The following is an 18,862-nucleotide window of genomic DNA, read 5'->3' on the forward strand; positions in this document are numbered from 1 at the left end:
ACAATGTATGAATGTGCCACACACTCCAGGATCCTCCTGCTAAGCTACGAATTTAGTAAATTTCATTTGTTGCTACCTTCCTCACATACTAAGTTCATGACTATACCGGGGTCAGTGTTACCCTGGCATCTCAAAAGCACTCAGCAATACTTAGCTATTATTACCACTTAATTCTTTTTTTTTCCAAAGTTTATTTATTTTGAAAGAGAGAGAGAGAGAATGAGCAGGGGAGAGGCAGAGAGAGAGGGATAGAGCAAGAATCACAAGCAGGCTCTGCACTCTCAATGCAGAGCCTGACACAGGACTCAAACTCAGAAACCATAAGATCATGACCTGAGCCAAAATGAAGAGTCAGACACTTAACCAACTGAGCAACCCAGGCACCCATGATCCAGGTTTCTTAGTAACCATTCTCATCCTGATTCTCTCTCCCCCATCGACCCTCTTTAAAATTTATAATCACAATTCCTCATATATTTTTAAGTTTTTCTTAAATTTCAAGAAAATATTTTGGATTCACAGGGGTGAAGAGTTTTACAGAGAATCTCAGTCTTTTTCTGCTGTGCATTACTGGGCCCTGCCTCCTTCCTGTCAACTTTCTATACCCCAAGCTTCCCCCACCCTACATCACCCAAATGAGACACACGTGTTCCAAAAGAAAAAAAATACCATGCCCCATCCATTTGATGTTTTCCACACTACATTTTAAAATATTGTATTCAATTTATTTAAACAAAAAAAAAACCAAAAAACAAAAAAACAATGCACCCATTTCTCCCCTACCCCACATCCCCTATGACCACAAATCTGTTCTCTGTATCTATGAGCTTTTTTTTTTTTTTAAGATTCCACATATAAGAGAGATCATACGGTGTTTGTTTTTCTCTGTCCTGACTTATTTCACTTAGCATAATGCCCTGGAGGTCGATTGTTGTAAATGGTAAGATTCCATTCTATTTTTTATGGCTGGCTTCTTAAAAATCCTGTTGTACATATTGTAGGTGTTATACATTCATCCATGGATGGACATCTAGGTTGTTTCTATATCTTGGCTACTGTGAATAATGTTGCAGTGAACACGGATATATCTTTTCAAGCTAGTGTTTCCATTTTCTTTGGGTAAATGCCCAGAAGTGGAATTTCTGGATCACATGGTAGTTCTATTTTTAATTTTTTGAAGGACTTCCATACTGTTTTCCATTGACTGCACCAATTTTACATTCTCATCAACAGTGTATGAGGGTTTCCCTTTTCTCCACATACTCACCGACCCTTACCTTTTATCTTTTTTATACTAGCCATTTGAACAGGAGTGAGGTGATCACTCATTGGGGTCTTGATGTGCGTTTCTTTGATGGTTAGTGACGTTGAGCGTTTTTTTTTTAATGTACCTGTTTACCATCTGTATGTCTTCTTTGGAAAAATGTCTATACACAGCATCTGCCCATTTAAAAATCAGATCGTTTGCTTTCTTGCTGTTGAGTTGTGTGTGTTCTTTGTGTATTTTGGATATTATCTCCTTATCAGATATGTAATTTGCAATTATTTTCTCCCATTCCATAGGTCACCGTTTCATTTTATTGATGGTTTCCTTTGCTGTGCAGAAGCTTTTTAGGTGACTGTAGTGCCACTTGCTTATTTCTGCTTTTCTTGCTTTTGCTTTTGGTGTCAGATTTAAAAAGTCACCATACCACTTATGGCTTCTTCTAGGAGTTTTATGGCTTCAGGTCCTGAGACCAAGTCTTTAATCCATTTTGAGTTAGTTTTTATGTATGGTATAAGTTTCACTCTTTTGCCTGTAGCTGTCCAATTTTCTGAACCCCCTTTATTGAGGAGACTGTCCTTTCCTTTCCCCTTGTTATTGTTGGCCTTTTTGTTGCAAATTAACTGACCATAAACGTGTGGGCTTATTTCTGGGCTCTCTATTCTGTTCCACTGATCTGTGTGTCTGTTTTAATTTTTAATTTAAAAGTACCAAACTTTTAAAGTTATTATAGCCTCTAATGCATTTTGAAATCAGGGAGCATGATGCCTTTGGCTTTGTTTTTCTTTCTCAAGATTGGTTTTGGCTATTTGGGTTCTTTTGTGGTTCCATATAAAACCTGAGGATTATTTGTTCTAGTTCTGTGAAAAAAGCTGCTGGTATTTTGATAGGGATTGCACTGAATCTGTAGATGGCTTAGGGTAGTATGGGCATTTTAACGATATTAATTGTCCCAATCCGTGAGCATGGAATAAGCCCACTGCCCCAATTAAAGGAGGACACGGAGACTCGGAGCACAGTGAAGGGAGGCGTTAATCAATGTTCTTGCAAGAGCGGGTGTCTGATGGACAGGCACACTGTGGGCCTTACAGCAGGCAATTTATCTCCTAGCGTGAAACCCCTCCCCTGATTCCTCATTGGCTGAGTACTACAGAGGTTACAGCCTTATCCGGAAGTTGCCTATGCCCATATAAGGCCAAAAGTAGTCTGATTGGAACAAATGTACATTCTTTGAGGTGACGCAGAGACGTCAGTTCTTTGGCACATGCTTATTACAAAGCCCGCAAAAAAAAAAAAAAAAAATAATAATAAGCCCATGAAATGGAGACGGGAAGAACCAGGAAGTGAAGTGTCTAAGGGTTTGGGACTCCATTGTGCGGAGGGGAGGGGTTCGTACATATTTCCAATAGGTTGTAAGCCTATTGTTAACTAGACAGCACAGCTTTTATTTGGTATTTCTGGAAATGAATCATGTCACTTACTTGTCATGCCTACCTTTGCCGGTAAAACAATACCATCGGGCAGTGGAACAATAATACTAGAATTTTGGTAACTTCCAACTTGTTCTCTAAACCAGAGACTAGTCTACCGATATGCATGTCAAACCATGACTCAAGGCTGCTATGAACTTGATTGTTAATTGTCAGTTACTGATGGTAGCTACCTCCAGCATGCCTTCCAGCTGAAGAAGTACAGAAATACAGAATTGGTTCCTTAATCAAGAATGTAGAATTGCCAGGTTATCACATACGAGGGGAAGCTGCAGATGAGTTACAGAGCCCTGGACTCACAGATAGGATTCCTTTACAAGCCCACAGGTGCCCATTATGCATTCTCTCTCTACCATAGTGAGGTAACGGCAATAACATCATTTGATGATGGGTTTATTCTCTCCAAATTTCAAGACTGAAATAGAAAGACGACACCTGAATGTAATTCCCAGGGCAGGCAAGCGCTGTCCAGCCCTCACAAGATGCACAAAAGCCAGGGAAGCTCCAAAAGAAGTCTATTAGGGGATTTGTTTCGTGGAGCTCAGTATTTCTTCCATTCGAGTTTTACCCGATACTTAATTTAACTCCACGAGTAATATAATACACTGGGGCAGGACTAGAGCGAGGTGAATGGTATTGCAGCCTGCACATTATGCCTGACCTTGCAGCTGAGTATTAATTTGAAGTAGTGGAATTAAAATTTTCTATTCTTTTGCATTGTCATGCCTCACGTTGATAAGCACAAAGAAATGTAAATAAAAAAGACCTATTTCAAAACCTTCCATACAACCTTTTTGTTTTATGACAAAAGACAGTTAATTAACATACTAGCAGTAAGCAGCCTTCCCAAACTCATGCTAATTATGTATTCTGTTGACCGTGACTCTAGTCATAAGGTAATTGGCTTGCAGCAACATGACATTTCAAATCATCTCTTGAAATTACATCAAAAAGCCAGCCTGTTTTGTTTTGATAGGGGAACAATCAATTTGATAAGTGGTAACACAGCTCATTGTTTCACATTAATTAGACTAATTGCTGCATGTTAGCCTCTGAAATAGACAGAACTTGGAGAAGACAAAGGCTGCGGCCTTTAGCATGCAGCGCGTGTGACGGTTCCACTTGCCTGCACAGACCGCAGGCAGAAAACAGAGCTGTTATAGGAGGCAGCCTTGCGGGAGGCTGGGTGTTAACAGTAGTTTGATGTGTTATGCTTAATACACTGGCTTTCAATTATAGCATCCAGGTTCCAAGTCCCACAGAGGGAAGAAAGGACGCGTCTAAAAAACTGTTTCCCAGCTAACCAGGTTTGGGTTTGAGAGAGTTAGAAGAGCCTTCCAGTTACACATTCTCCTTCAAAACCCATACACTTTTATGTCCCTGCCAGGGAGGCCCTACTTCTATCCCTTTGTAGTACTCTGGGCATAAATGCCTTAAAAAACAGACTGAAACAAAACAAACAGAGCCAAAACAAAACAAAATACCAAAAGGACAAAAAAAAAATCCCCCCCCTTTTTTTTCCAATTACAAAACAGTGTTTGAACCCACAGAGATTCGGGAAACTGTCGTTTGTGGAAACCTAACACTCGAGCCCTGCAGACGCCTTTCACTTTGACAGACTGTACCTTCGTTTATTCTCAAGACCACCAATTTGGTCCAATTGGATAGTGTGATCTTTATGACAACAGCACATGTCGATCTCAATTGGCAAGGAAGAGAATTTCACTTGTGACCAGCCCCGACTTCTGATGCTCACATAGATTGATGAGATCGCGTTACTGGGCATCTGATGCAATGGAACAGGGCTCCTTCCCAAGGAAAAGACATCCAGGGCTTAAAAAAACCAGATGCACTGCCTCTGTCACTCAGACGCTGTCTAGTTATCCACACACAACTTCGGATTACTGCTAGCTAACCAAACGTGCAGATGGGCAGTTGTGTGTGTACCTATTAGTGTATGTATGTGAAGTGGAAATTAGCCTAAATATTTGATTCTGCGGTTGCAAATCACCAAATTCATTGTGGTTAGATGGTAAATTATCTCGTTGACTTTGGGCTGCATTTGACCTAAGAGACAAAGTCTCAAACAACAGACTCTGCTAATTGCCACTGCAGCTCAATTCAACGAATGGTTTTCACACGTCGGTGGTGTGGAAAGGACTTTGGGTTTCTCACTAGTTTCTTCAGCTTTACCGAGTGGTGTGGTCTTTGAACAGGAAGGACAGCAATATATAAACATAACAGTTTTTTCATAAGATACACAGCTGCATTACACATCCCAGAATTGTAAGTATGACGTTCCTCCATTTGTAAATGCTTATGGGCTTTCATTGAAATTACAGAGGGAAAAATGACAGTGAAATTTGGACCTGGCTTGGGAAATGAATTTGAAGCATTTAAACGAGATTGATTTGCTTCTGTGTATGAAGGCATCTTGGGCGGGGAAGGTGGGGGTGTGTGGACATCTGTACCAAAGGAGAGCATTTCGTTTCTTCTCTTTACCATTCCCTCAAAGGAATGATCCTTTTGCAGGAACTTCAAAGCACAAATTTGTGCGGCAGGTTTAATTTGGTCATTTAAAAAAAAAAAAATAGCGTGTGGTGTAGCAGAGGCAAGCAATTAAATGATTGCTCCTACAAGTTAATAAATCTTCAACAGCCTTTTAAAAAGGTACAAGGATTTGTGATTTAAGGGTGCTAATGTGCTGTTTTCCCTGTAAAATCCCAGGGTTTATTCAGAAGGTAAATGATGGGGGGGAAAAAGGTACCAAGATTGAAACCCCTTAACATTCAGCTTAAGTGCTGGTTCCACTTGCTTGAGCACAAGTTGGAAGCAGCTTTGTTAGGATTCCAGCCGGCACCCTCGCTGTCACTGTTGGTTCTTGTATAGTCAAGCCCCACTTCATGCAGAGCAAATCTTTGCTCAGTTAAGCGAGCGTCAGTCACTGGTAAGCTTGGCTGCCGGCCCAGGGTTGTTAGACTTTTCCATGCTACACCTGAATGAGATATTGACGAGACATTGCTACCCAAACAGAGTTGAGAAACTGGATAAAAAAATAAATAAATTAAATTGTCATGGGGCTGACAGAATAATTTTGAAAATGCAACTTACACTTCCATTGTACAAGCAGAACAAGGAAGCCGCTGCCTGCTTGGGACCAGGTGGCGTATCCCTGGGTTGGTTGAAAACATTTTTCCCCCTTACTTTGCGCCTCACGACTGTGGATTTGGAATGGAGGATGGGGGGTGAGGGAAGAGGTACTGACAGATTATAACCCTGTGTAGAACCTTTTGGTCAGTTCATTCGAATAGGCCTATTATCTGCTTAACAGAAGCTTCCCAAAACAAAACGCCGTGGAATACAGTTACGAGGCTTTGGGAGTGAGGAGAACATTCTGACAGTAGGGAATTTCTGCTGGGGACAAAAATAAGGATCAGAGAAAATCAGGGACGGAGTGGAAAAAAAGACGTAAAGTAGGAATAGTTTTTAAATCGGAATGGCTGGCAGAGCTATTAATCACAGAGTGCTCTGAGCCACAGCAGGGGTCGTGGGAGGGCCGGGGAGACCAAAGGACAGAGGCACCACCAAAGCCCCTCCCCTCAAAAGAAATGTAAGAGGACTGACCTATTCATATAGTATATATGTATCTAGATATCTATATGTATACACACATATATAGATATATATAGATATATAGATATATAGATATAGATATAATAGATATATAGATATAGGTATATGTGTGTTTATATCTATATACATATATAGATATATATTTCAATCCAAGGGGTTTTAGTAAATGTTTAGATTCTTTGTGTTTTTTTACTATAGAATGAATGGTGTGTTGTCATCATGGCAGTTCTTATTCTTATCCTAAAAAAGTGGAAAAACTGAATTTCATCCATGGCAATAGAGGATTCAGGTGATTTGGCAAACTGATAGAAGAGGGAGGGTGTGGGGGAGGGGAGAGTCCTCTGCTGAACCCCAACGCTCAGGCAAGGCTTTGTCTCAAAACAAACAAACAAACAAACAAACAAACAAACAAACAATTAGTTGGAGGTTTGCTGGGAGACATCAGAAATTACTATAGGTTCTAAAGATTTAATAACTTCTTTTAAAATAGATTCAGTACTCTTGTAGCGGGCACGTGCTCTTTGAATGCATAATTTCTCATGGAAATTATGTAATTTCTCCCCCTAGCTGTGTCTGTATTGAAAAAGGACAATTCTGAGAGTGCTGGCATTTTGCTCCCTCCACATCCAGCTCACATCCCTACTAGAGGTAGGTGCTGTGGGACTCCGTGGGGCGGCGTGACCCGCACGGGGAACGGTGGCTCTTCCTCTCTCAGTCTCTCAACTCACGCTCTAAGCACAAAGTGTCTTAACTGACTTTCCGGACTCTGGACTTCTGTGGCTCCGCCAAAGCCCATCCCGTAGCAAAGAAATCAGAGCATCATTTGCAAGTCCCTGGTGAGCGCTGGTGGTCAGGCAGCTTGACTCAAGGCGTTGAGGGAGTATCCTCCACATACATCGACAGCATCCCCTTCCCTTCTGCAGATACCTCTCTTCGCTTTGGTGTCGTAAACTGTGAGTGGGGGGTAGTAATACCTACTTCATGGGTTGCTGAGGAAATTAAGTGAAAGCAAAGCTCCCAGCCTGGTGCTTAGCGTGTATTAAGTGCTTCGTAGTAGCCAGGCCCTTTGAGAAATGGGGGTTATTTATCTGTAGTATTAAAGAATAGGTGTGAACATTAGAAATTTTCTTCAAATATAAGCAGGGCCAGATTCGTGAATGCGCAACCTGTGTAGCCACCTAGGGCCCAATGCTCTGAAGGGCCCCACACTTGGTTGAATGTTCCCTGGCACAATCTGGAAATTCTGAATACTTTTGGAACAAAGGGACTCCGCATTTTCAATTTGCAGCGGCCCCAGGCTGTGTAGCTGATCCGAATGTTGTTATTTTATTTTGCCCATGAGTTTTATTCCTTTTCCTGCTACAACTTTCATTGAATATTTTAAATTAGCTTTTGGTATTATCAGGCACAAACCAACCACTCAGTTCATTCTCCTTTTTTGTTGTTGTTTTTCACTTTTTTTTTTTTTTTTTTTTTTTTTTTTTTGCTGCTATGTATCTCCTATTCATGCCTACTGTGCTCCCATTGCACGGCAGTCCCTGCCCCTATTTACCTTGCTTGCCCTACTAAGCCCCCATTCCCTTGAGAACAGGTACTCTGCTATTCCTTTGTTTTTATTACGTTTCCTTAGTTTTGAGAGGCAGAGAGAGACAGAGCACAAGTGGGGGAGGAGCACAGAGAGAGGGAGACACAGAATCCAAAACAGGCTCCAGTCTCTGAGCTGTCAGCACAGAGCCCGACGCGGGGCTCGAACTCACGGACCGCGAGATCACGACCTGAGCTGAAGTCGGACGCTCAACCGACAGAGCCACTGAGGCACCCCAACTCTGCTATTCCTTTGATCTCCAGTGCCCTTCCTGTTCCTCTTGGATGAGCCTTAGCTCAGTTTCTCCACTTCACAAGCAGAAAGAAGCTTTCCTCGGCAGTGTCCTCACGTCCTCACGGCATCTTGGCACATGCCTGTTCTAACGCTTCCCTAGTCCATGCCCTGGACAGTAAGTTCTTTCAAGGGAAGAGACTTTCTCTTTTCGAACCTGCCGCTTCCCATCATCCTGACTCGCAGTTGGTGTTCAGTCTGTTGACTCAGGAAGTGAACGAGCAAACCAATCACCAAAGCTTCCGAGAGCACAACTGATTCTCATCTCACCTTTAAAAAAATTTTTTCGGCTTTCCTTTGTTAAAGCATTTTTAGCAATGAATGCCTCAAATACAGTAACAAGGGCCAAATTCAGGATTGCCTTTGAGGTAGAGACCCCTACTTTGGTATTTCAATTTGAGAAAATGATGTTTCTTTCTTATTAAAATAGAATACTGTCTCTAATGACTTATCATGACGAAAGGGATGCTTTCCTGACTTTTAACACCCCCCTCACACATACACCCACCCCAGTTTATCAACTGTGATTTTGAAAAGGTGTTTCTTAACTGGTCTCAAGTTGGTTGAAATATTTGCGCTTTCATTTTGTTCTTCAAAGTTGCCTGCGTTGCTTTCCTCCTTTTCTCTCCAGGTTCCTCTTGCTTTTGCAAACTCTTCAGTGCATAGATGTACATGGTGAAAAGGGGGTTGAGAAAGCATGGGCGCCATTGGCTACTTGGTGGCACCTTCCTTTTGTTGTTCTGGGTTGTTTTTAGAGTTCCTATCATTGATGTGCTTGGGGCACTGGTGACAAGATGTTAATGGTTTCCTGACTGGGCAGACAGCTGTGTTGAGAGGTGTTAAGTTCTCAGTAAATTCATCTGTTTTATTAGTTCAAATTTCCTTGCAATGTTAGCTCATTTACAACTGAATTTGTGGTTAATGTTTTTTCTCCACCTTTAGCAACCTCTGTTTCTTTGCTGTTTTCGTGTTATTTCATTTGAAAAGTACTGAGATTTCTCCTTCCCTCTCCCCAATAAGTTAGGATATTTTTTACTGAATAAATAAACAAGGGCTTGGGAGGTCTGCCTTCCTCAAGAACATTGCATGGTTCTAGGGCTACATAAGTGATAATCCCAAGTTGCTAACAATGAAATATCTGCAGTTATCATTACAGATAAATTCACTCAGTTTAATAGAAGGCTTTGGCATGTTTCTGCTTTGCTCCTCCTAGTTTGTGTGTGTATTGAAGATGTGAGTGTGCCAGAAGCGGGTAGAAGCAAGAGTTTGGCCTTTTGGTTGACATGTTGCAAACTTTTTATTGATGTAAAAACCTCAGTATGATGCTATATCCCAATCCCAATGTTCTTGGCTCTTTTTATCATTACCCGTCCCCCATTTCCTCTCCTTCAAATTCTTTTTTGTCCTTCTGCAGTCCGAATTGAGAAATCCTTCATAATTTCTGAGGACTTACCTTCAGTTTTCTTGCACATGGATTCCCCTTGCTTCCCTACGTGAATTGGAAGCTCCTGGAAGACAAGGCCCTTCTTCTTTGTACTGCAAAGAATACATCCTGGTGTGATGCCAGCCCCACTGTTGATGCTTTTAAATCCTCAATCATTCAGTGATTACAATGGCCTCCTTTTATCCTGAGTAATCAAATCGGCCATTTAAGCCGTGGTTCTGCGGGCATTGGCTGTGTCTTTGGATTAAGCTTGTTTGGGGTCGATTCTTTCCTGAAATACTTTCTAAGCACAGCAGAAACAGCAAGACAGAGTCACTGTGTAATGGGTAGAAATGCTAGGGCCAAATTCTACCAGGCCTGAATGTTAAATGTTTAGGATTGGAAAATCAGTTTCATAGTTTGCAAAATTACTCAGGAGAGAACACTTTATTGCGCATTGTCAGGTTTTTGAAAAGGAATGGGCATTGCAGTGGTATAGGTTAAATAAGGCAAAGTAACATGTACTGAGTGATCTCTCCGGGGTCAGCATACATAAAAGCGTATAGTCCTCTTAGAGTAGCAACGTATAATGGTTAAGAATCTTAACCATTTCGGGCTGGAGAAGGTATTGAAAATTATATAGCCAAGCCTCCTCATTCTGTCATTGAGGGTGTTGAGTCCTCAGCGGATTTAGATACCCTATTCGAGAACATAGAAATAATATTTTTAATAGCAATTAATATGAGCCAGGCACTTGTTTAAATGCTTTGAGCATATTAATTCATTACCTCATAACACCTTCGTGAGGTAGGTTTCTGTTTCTGTTTCTTTTACAAATGAAGAAACCGAGGCAAAAAGAGGTTAGGTCACTCACCCAAGGTCTGATGTTTCTGTCTATCTCTAGAATCTGTCCATTTTTCTCTATTCCCACTGTCCCTACCTTGGGCCAAGCTACCGTTACCTCCTATCTAGACTCCTCACCAATCATCCTGCACCTCTATAGCTTCTGCCCTGGCAGACTTCACAATCTGTTTAAAACTCCAGTCTGTGCATGTCCCTGCCCCGCTGTTGGTGGCCACACATTGCTTATAAGAGCTGCAGGAGGCAGGCTTTCCTGGGGTTCCAGAGGCCTCTTTCATGCTCACTCCCCTGCCTGTGGTACTGTAGCACTCCCCCTCCACTCACTCACATGTTAGAACCTTTGCAGGTGCCATATCTTGTGTCCATTCGTCCTGGACTTACTTCTACCCACCACTGAGATCCTAACTCAGAAGTTGCCACCTCAGGGCAACCTTCTCTGACTCCCTAGCTAAGCTGTAAGTCACTATTACAAATCTTTCAGTCCTCAGGGACTGTATCCATTTGACTTACCTTTGTGTTCCTAGAACGAATACAGTAGTTTCCCCTTATTCATGGAGAATATGGTATGTTCCAAGACCCCCAGTGGGTTCCTGAAGCTACAGATAGTTCCAAACTCTATAAATACTGTTTTTTCTTACACAGACATACCTATGGTAAGGTTTAATTTATAAATTAGGCACCATAAGAAGTTAATAACAATAACTAATAAATAGAACAACTGTAATAATAACTGTAATAAAAGTCATATGAATGTGGTCTCTCTCTGTCTCTCTTTCAAAATATCTTATTGTACTGCACTCACCCTCCTTCTGGTGATGACGTGAAATGATAAAATGCCTACCTGATGAGATGAATGAGGTGATGACGTAGACGTTGTGAATGGTGTTAGGTTACTGTTGACAGTACGTCAGAAGGAGGATCATCTCCCTCCAGACTGCCGTTGACCACGGGTAACTGAAACTGCAGGAAACCAAACCAAGGATAAGGCGGGGTCCCCTGTATGGTGCCAAGCGCATAGCTGACAACCAGCATTTGTTGAAGGAAGGAAAGAGAAGAGGAAGAAAGCCCTCAGATGCTACGAATAATTCATTCTTGACTCTAAAGGTTTGGGACTTGGAGTTTCAGTATCTGATTTGAACCCCCACTGTACTGCCCACTGATTGGGAAAACGAATAAAATTGGAGTGAGGGCAAAAGAAGAGTCAAGACTGATACTGAGAAGAATTCCAAGTAATCTCTATGGTTCCTCTGCCTGAAAGAGAAGGACCACAGCTCCTCACCTCTAAAGTGTGGGCTCTGCATAGTGACTTCTTTGTCAAAAGTACAGTGTGAAAAGAGGGGTGGGAAAGAGTAACTTCACAGTGGATCTCTGCCAGGTGGATCAAGGTCAGGTTATCAACAGTGATAAGCCATGTTCATAGTATGTACCTTTGATATGATGTGATGAAAACAACACTTCACCTCTATGGTCTTTCACCCCCAAACCCATAACCCCAGTCTAATCATGAGAGAAACAGCAAACAGATCTTGGCCAGCACTCCTCAAAACTGTCAAGGTCATCAAAAACTAGGAAAGTCTCAGGAACTGTTATAATCAAGAGAAACCTAAAAAGACAAGAGCTAAATGTAATGTGATATCCTGGATGGGATCCTGGGACAAAAATAGAGAAATAGGTAAAAACTAAGGAAACATGAATAAAGTATGGGCTTTTGTTAATAATAATGTGTCAGGGTGCCTGGTGGCTCAGTCAGGAGTCAGCTGACACTTGATTTCAGCTCAGGTCATGATCTCACAGTTCTGAGATGGAGCCCTGCGACAGGTTCTTCTCTGACAGTTCTCTCTCTGTCTTTCTAAAACAAAAATAAAGTTTAAAAATAATAATAGTGTGTCAATATGGGTTCCTTAGTTGTGACAAATGCAATCCACTAATGTAAGATGTTACCAGTAGGAAACACTGGGTGGTAGAGATATGGGTGGGGACTCTTTTACTATCTTCACAACTTCTCTGCAAATTTAAAACTATTCTAAAATAAAAGGTTTATTTTTAAAAAGTCATGCTGAGGTTTTGAGGTTGGGTGACTGGGAAAGAGTCAGTAGTGTTAAAACAGCAGGAGGATCATCCAAGAAGTCACTGGCTCTGAGCATTAGGAAGTGTGGGGTGGGGGCAGAAGGAACTGATGGTGAAATCAAACCTCATGGTCAAGGCCATGCCAGGAGCTGAGGAAGACGGGGTGGGGGGGCCCCACAGAAAGTTTGGCAGAGAAAAGAAGGAAGGGGGATTCGATTGGAGCTAGAAGAGACAATAGAGGCCAGGGAGGATTTTTCAAGATTTAGAAAGATGTGTATTTATCTATAACATAGGAGAAGAAATTGCTCAAATGCTTGTTTTATTCATATACAAGAGTGAGGTATTAAAAAGGTGATAGATGCATGGTTAGGGTTGTGGATGGGGTGGCTTTAGGGTGATTTTGTGAGCCAGTTTTTTTTTTTTTTTTTCACTTGAGAGAATCCCAAAATACTGGTGTTTGTCTTTTTTCTAGAATCTTCCATGTCTCATTAACAGAATCCTCTGGTCTTGCCTTGGGGATATACAATTGCCTAAGGCATTCTGGGAGTCCAGTGCGGAAGAAGAGGAGGGAGTGGAGGCTTTCCTACAATGCCCTCATTTTGAGCCCCAACCCTTCTTCCCCCACACCCTATGCTCCTGGTGTTATGGTCCTTAGAATTTCTCTAGCTTGGTTTCTCCAAAGACAAAGTGAGGAGGAAAGAGTGAATCATATGCTTTGTAGAGACAGACTTTCAGTCCTGCCTGATTTTAGCCACATGCCTTACCCCTGCCTTAAGCCAACACCTGATACCCAAAGGCCTTCATTCCTGAGCTTCCGGGTGAAGAGTCCTCCTCCCTGTTGATTTCCTACTTTGCTGGTGTTTACAGTTCACTTCCTCCGTATCTATTGAGCAGATATTGCTCTATACTCTGCTTTTCAACTCTTTTTCTTATTTTATTAAATTTTTAAAAAATGTTTATTTATTTTTGAGAGAGAGAGAGAGAGAGTGCACAAGCAGGGGAGGGGCAGAGAGAAGGAGACCCAGAATCCAAAGGGCTAGAACTCACGAACAGTGAAATCATGACCTGAGCTAAAGTCAGACACTTAACCAACTGAGCCACCCAGGAGCCCTGCTTTTCAACTTCTTGTACCATGGTTCAAATTTAGGTATGTCTCCTACTTTCATCAAAAATGGAGACTATGGGAAAAAAATAGAGAATATGTTTCTGTTTCTCCTTAGTGTTTTACTGATAATTTATGATATGAAGGTGATAGAAAAGTCTTTGTGTTTTTATAACCAAAATTTCACAGGTGCCTGGGTGGCTCCATGAGTTGAGTGTTAGATTCTTGGTTTTTGCTCAAGTCGTGATCTCATGGTTCATGAATTTGAACCCTATGTCAGACTCCAAGCTGACAGCTCAGAACCTGCTTGGGATTCTCTCTGTCCCTCTCTCTGCTCCCACCCCGCCAATCTTATTCATGCTCTCTCCCTCAAAATAAATAAATAAACTTAAAAAAAAACCCACAAAATTATAGAAGTCAACATTTAAAATCAGCATTATTTTCTCATGTATGTGTGTTCTTGCTTTTAAAATATGTGTTTAAACTTTATGTATTACATAGTCTGAGGATTTGTTTTAATGAAAAAGCAGAATGTAATTAAAGAACAGAGCTGCCAATTTTTTTTCTAAGGAGTCTGTTGGTTTATGGTTTAGTCCTTAGGGTATATCACCTTCTCTTTCAGGGCAATCCTCACATTTTTGAGAAGTAAGCAGGCTTTGTCAAGTGATCCAAGAATCAAAGCTTGTTTTGTGGAATGGAAGTTCACCAAACCTGAGGCCCTTTTTTGTACCACCCTATTCATTTTTTCTCTTTTAATATTTTAGTGATTTTTTTTATGACAAAAATAAAAGATCCTCACTTCAGCTCCTTGAGCTGTATTTACTTGTCAGCTAGTTGAGAGTGGAGGGAAGGAAGCTGGCTTTTCTCGAATCTTTTCTTTCGTAGAAGAAGAAGGCTAGAGATTACCCAGATTTCTGGTCCCTTAAGATCTAGCTCACTCAATCCAACAAAATTATTCCTCAGTGAAATGCTGTCCTTTTCATTCATGCAGCTTGAACTTTCCTTTGGTAAAACTTCCAAGTGTGCTGAGCAGAACCTTGCTTTTCTTCTTTCTACTCAGTGAACCCTTCTCTCTACCCTCTGGAGTAATACCTACAATAACTCTCTCTCAGAGGAGGTTACTGTCTAGGAAAGGGGCTTAGTCAGTGGGGAAAAAAAAAGAAAAAAGAAATGTTGCTCTGTTAGTAAATGTCAGCTCAAACAAACACATCTCCTAAGAGATTTCCAAATAGATGCATCTTCATTTCTCAATACGGTGATGAGATTATTTTATCCCATTTTTGTAACCTATGATTTCCCAATAAGAATGTATTCGAATATGGGGGTTGGTGGACCTGGAGGGCTGTATCTACCATCAAGTATCTTTCAGAACAGATGTCTACTGCTGAAGAATATAGTTGCTTCCTACTGAAGCAGGGAAGTTTGATCCCTGATGCACCCCAAGCCACTAAGTTAGCAAAGGATACTCACCTTTAGGAATGTTCTCCCTAGATCATTTTGAGTATAAGTCTACTGTTCCCTAAAACCCAAGACCCACAGGAGTTTATTTCTTTTAACTTACGTCAGCCTTTACTCTTTCCCATCATGCTGTCATGGCTTAGCTGGAGAGGCCAAGTTTTAGTTTGTAATCATGAATGCTTATAAGGCAGGAGGCCAAGGCTTCCTAAATTGCTCACTGAGCCTCATTGTAAATTTATATTGAACTCTTAATGGCGGGAGCATTAAAAAAATTGGAGCTTTTGAAAGGTGATCTCATTTCAGAATTTTTTTTTCTCTTCTGTATCCTCTGGTTTAAACCACATTATTTAAAAAAAAAAATCTTTAGTTAAGTCAGAAGTCTGGATGTGTAATTGTCATTGAATTTACTTTAATGATAAAAACAGGAAGGGGATGATCATCATTCAGAAAACCGTTATTGGATCTGCTGTGTCCTTAGTCACTCCGCTGAACCTAAAGATGAATAAGATACGGCTCCTACCCTCAAGTCACTTAAAGACTAGAAGAAAACAAAATAAAACAAAAAGGAAAACTCTGTAGTACCTGTTAGTATGTATTATGCTGCATAACAGATTACCTGAAAACAGTGGCTGGAAACAGCAAATTATCTATTCTTTCACAAAGTTTCTGAGAGTCAGGAGCATGGGATCAGCTTGGTTGGCTAGTTCTGGTTCAAGATCTTTCATGAGGCTGCACTCAAGGTCTTGGCCAGGAGGAAGGTCATCTGAAGGCATGACAGGGCAAGAGGATTTGCTTCCAGGTTCACTCACATGGCTGCCGGCTGGAGGGTCTTGGTGTCTTACCACATGGGCCTCTTCATATGGCTCTTCACAACATGGCAGCTTGATTTCCCCCAAACTCATGATCAGAGAGAGAAAGAGGACAAAACAGAAGCTGCATTGTTCATCATAATCTAATCTCTGCAGTGACATACCAGCACTTCTGCTGTATTCTGTTGGTCACACAGACCAGTCCTGGTACAGTATGGGAGCGTCCTAGGCACAGGTATGAATATAAGTGAGGGAATTCATTGGGGAACTTCTTGGAGGCTTACCATCTCAGTCTGCCATCCAAATACTGACCTGCTCAGTTTCCAAGATTAGCAGTGAAGAGGCATGATCAAAAATATCTAACGATGTTAGCCAGCACCCTGGGAAGAAAGGGGCAATACAATTTAGAGGTGAGGTGGTGGACATGGAAGGTAGATATGGGCCAGCCCAAAGGGACAGTAGCCTCTAGGATCTGTCTAGGAAATCTGTTGTATAGAAATTCTGAATTCTAAGTGTCAGACATGATTCTGATTTTGCAAAGAAAGGGCTTGGAGATTACTGATCATATTTCAGCAGCAGATGAGGAGGGATTTTCTTTCACCAAAGGATCGTGGTGCTTTATGAACACTGAAATGGGAGCAGCATTTAAAATGGGACAGACTGAGGGTGCCTGGCTGGCTCAGGGTGTTAAGTGTCCAGCTTCGGCTCAGGTCATGATCTTATGGCTCATGAGTTCTAGCCCCTCGTCACACTCTGTGCCGACAGCTCAGAGCCTGGAGCCTGCTTCAGATTCTACGTCCCTCTCTCACTCTGGCCCTCCCCCACTCATGCTCTGTTTCTCTCTCTCTCTCTCTTTCTCTCTCTCTCTCTCTCTAAATAAATAAATAAGCATTAATTTTTTTTTTAAATGGACAGACTGTATTTGATTGAGCCCCCACGATGCCTCTTATGGCGTGGAATCAAAATCAACCACAGCTGAGTTTTTCTTTGTGTTCCACTATATTTAACAAAATGATGCAGTGTATGCCGTAAGAATATCTAAGAAAAAAATTTCATCAGTGCATTTACAAAATTACTTCTGATTTGGACTGAAGTATCATTTTCTGCTGCATAGTCCTTTTCTTAATGACTGAATTATTTTACATAAAGAAGTCTACTAAATAGCATTTATTTGATCTGAGAAAATACACTAGAGTACTCTACTCATGTCCCCATTCCAACTTGACTTCAGATATGCAAGGGATGCCTAAGCAGATCCAATTTTTACCTGCCCTTTCTCCTGTATATTTGTTTTTGAGGCATGGTTGAGGGCTATAAATATCAAAAGCAATCCCCCCACCCCCCCACCCCACCCTACCCCTGGCCTTTCCCTGCTTTAACCTGGCAAAAACCTTGGGAGTATATACAGAGTAATAGCTAGAGGGAGAAGAAATTACATCGATATTACTTTCTAGTAGTATACTTATGTTCAGACTCACTTCCAATCCTTGCTTAATTTAGAACTACATCTAGGGAAAAGGCTAGATATAGGACATGATAAGACATGATAGATATAGGACATGATAGGAAATTAGGTATTTAGCAAATCATGCATGGATGTCACAGAGATAATGAATAATATTGACAACAACATGCTTCTTGCACTTGTGTATATGCTTTAGGTAGGTCCTATTGGTCTAAATCTTATTAAAATATTCCACTTTAAATTTCCTTTTTTTAAATGTTTATTTATTTTTGAGAGAGAGAGACAGAGACAGAGTGCGAGTGGGGGAGGGTCAGAGACAGAGGAAGACACAGAATCTGAAGCGGGCTTCAGGCTCTGAGCTGTTAGCACAGAGCCCGATGTGGGGCGTGAACTCACAAATGGCGAGATCAGACCTGAGCCCAAGTTGGACACTTAATCGACTGAGCCACCCAGGTGCCCCTAAAATATTCCACTTTAAATTTGATATTTAGATACATATGCTACTGGTAAGATGAACTGTTTATAGGTAATGCCAGAAAAACTTGACCTTCCCTCTTTGAGCTTTAAAATTAAATTTTCATGTGTTTCTTATACTGGGAACAAAAAAGATAATCTAGTTGACAGCAGTGGGACTAATTGTGATTGGGTGTGTGGGGGAAAGCAAGTGCGTTCTAGGTCATGGCTTTCAGCAAGGCATATAATAGAATACCTAGGCATGGATTTCCTCCTCTGTAAAGCTAGACAGAACATCTAGTTGATTTATCAGTGTTTTTCTAACTCTAAAGTTGAATCAAAACCTTCTATGGCTGACTTTCTTTTGAATATGTGTAATTTTTATCTACCAGTAGTATCATAAACGTGATTTGCTTGCAAAGTAAGCACAGATTATCAATAACAAAAAAGTTTCTTTCTTAAAAAGTTAATTTCTAGATTATAAATACATCTTAGAATGTTTTTCTCAGGGTCTATGGCTCCAGTGTATTGATGACAAAGGGCACATGTCTGAGTAATTAAAGTGATGGTTTTGTAAGTAACCTCTGCAGAGATCAAATTATTTCCCAAGTATGTTGTTCTCTGTGATACTAAGTTGGCCATTTATGTCACTTACTGTTTAAGAAGGCTTTCAGCTGTAAGTAGCAGAAATGCCAATCAGTGTTAGTTTAAAAATAAGCATTTAATTATCCCATATCACAGGAAGTTTAGAGATAGGTACTTCCAGGTTTGTTCAACTGCTCCACAGTGTTGAGATTCTGGATTGGCATCTCTGGGATTCTCTTGGCCTTTCCATTAAGATCACAAAATGGCTGTCCCCGGTCCAAACAGTGTGTCACTGTAGAGTTGTGTCTCTGGCAAATAACTGTTCTCAGCCAACGATGGCTAAGGAGGACACACTTACACCCACTACCTAAGTTCA

The 18,862-nt window shown here is 41.1% G+C and overlaps 1 protein-coding gene across 19 annotated transcripts in view; it reads left to right on the plus strand.

Annotated features, from left to right (window-relative positions):
- The window catches only part of ESRRG (estrogen related receptor gamma), a 632,553-nt gene that overhangs the window by 320,663 nt on the left and 293,028 nt on the right, over nt 1-18,862 (plus strand). For 3 of the 19 annotated variants that reach the window (XM_086694082.1, XM_086694091.1, XM_086694090.1), the window contains one exon: nt 6,955-7,035. The exons of the other annotated variants lie outside the window; for them this stretch is intronic. The gene's annotated coding sequence lies outside the window, so the exon portion shown is untranslated. The remainder of the gene's footprint in view (nt 1-6,954; nt 7,036-18,862) is intronic. 19 annotated transcript variants of the gene reach the window in all.

The sequence above is a fragment of the Puma concolor genome, chromosome E4 (genome assembly GCF_028749965.1).
Source record: "Puma concolor isolate L17-30 chromosome E4, mPumCon1.1.hap2, whole genome shotgun sequence".
Classification (NCBI taxonomy): Eukaryota; Metazoa; Chordata; class Mammalia; order Carnivora; family Felidae; genus Puma; species Puma concolor.